Source organism: Artemia sp. Qi Xiang Cuo, chromosome 6, assembly GCF_049724085.1.
Source record: "Artemia sp. Qi Xiang Cuo chromosome 6, ASM4972408v1, whole genome shotgun sequence".
In the NCBI taxonomy this organism is placed as follows: domain Eukaryota; kingdom Metazoa; phylum Arthropoda; class Branchiopoda; order Anostraca; family Artemiidae; genus Artemia; species Artemia sp. Qi Xiang Cuo.
In genome coordinates, this window is record NC_142799.1 from 3102549 (window position 1) to 3103783 (window position 1235).

Below are 1235 nucleotides of genomic sequence, written 5' to 3' on the forward strand. Positions count from 1 at the left end.
GTGTTCCTTTGTTATTGGCATCTCTGCGCTAACGCATTTCAAATTAATAGGAAACCTTTTCGCGCGCTAAAACAATTCATCGCTAAGATGTTTCTTGCCTAATTGTTTCCTTGTCCTTTGGTTATTAATATCCTTTGGAGTTCGACCAGTAGAACTGTTCCCGAGGCAAAGACATTAATGATTTGGATCTATTCCTGGAGAAATGTTTCTAGGCGAAAATTATTTAAAGTCTGACAGATGATGTCATTGATTGATTGATCTGTCAAGAAAGGGGAAATCAATTTGTTGTTTCTAAGGGGAATTATTGATTCACGATAGGTGAATTGAGGTCGACAGCACCGGTGTTCCAAGGTTGATGTTGTTGTTGTTGTAAGTGCACGCTCTCAGCGAACTTTATGTAAATCAAGTTCACAGGTGCTACTCATGACAGGACCACGTGGTTTATGGTTTTCCAAGTGAGAAAGTTCCTGTTTTTCCATGTGAGAAAATTCCTTTTTTTTCATTCTCACTGAGAAAACCATAAAACAGACATGAATTGCTGTTGACATCCATAAATGTGACAAAGTCCCTGTTTTTCAAATTCTCACTGACATAAACCATTAAACATCCATGAAAAACATCAAATAAATCGACCCACACACATAACCATCCAAGAAAACATACATAAATGGGACAAAATTCCTGTTTTTCAAATTCTCATTGACAAAAAACCATAAACCACGTGGTTCTCGTGCCCTTATTTGGGGTGCAAAAAAGTTATAGATGGCAGCAGGGGTGAGGGACAGGAGTATAAGATAGCCTTCTACTTAAATCAGCATGATCTAATGCTAAAACAGCTGTTTGCAAGAAGTTTTCAGATTTGCCTTTGAGATTAAGCTTAATATCTTCTAGGTTGATTCAAAGCCAAGTGGAAATGTTGATATCTACTTAGAGCTCGTCAGAATTTTTCACAGATGGGCCATGCTAGACTGGGAAACCAGCTTTGATGAAAACAAGAAGGATTTATCAATCAAACTTCTACGGTAATAAGAATTAAGTAATGTAAATTCTCTTGGTATTTCCTAAAAGTAATAATTATTAGTTAAAAAACAAAGAAAATAAGATATATTTAAAAAACTTACAATGAATAATGTAATTAGAAGGCATTTTGACTTTCTATACTAATATTCTATTATTCATTTTCAAGAATATAATTACAAAAAAATAAAAAATACAAAAAAAGAGGACTGGTGGGT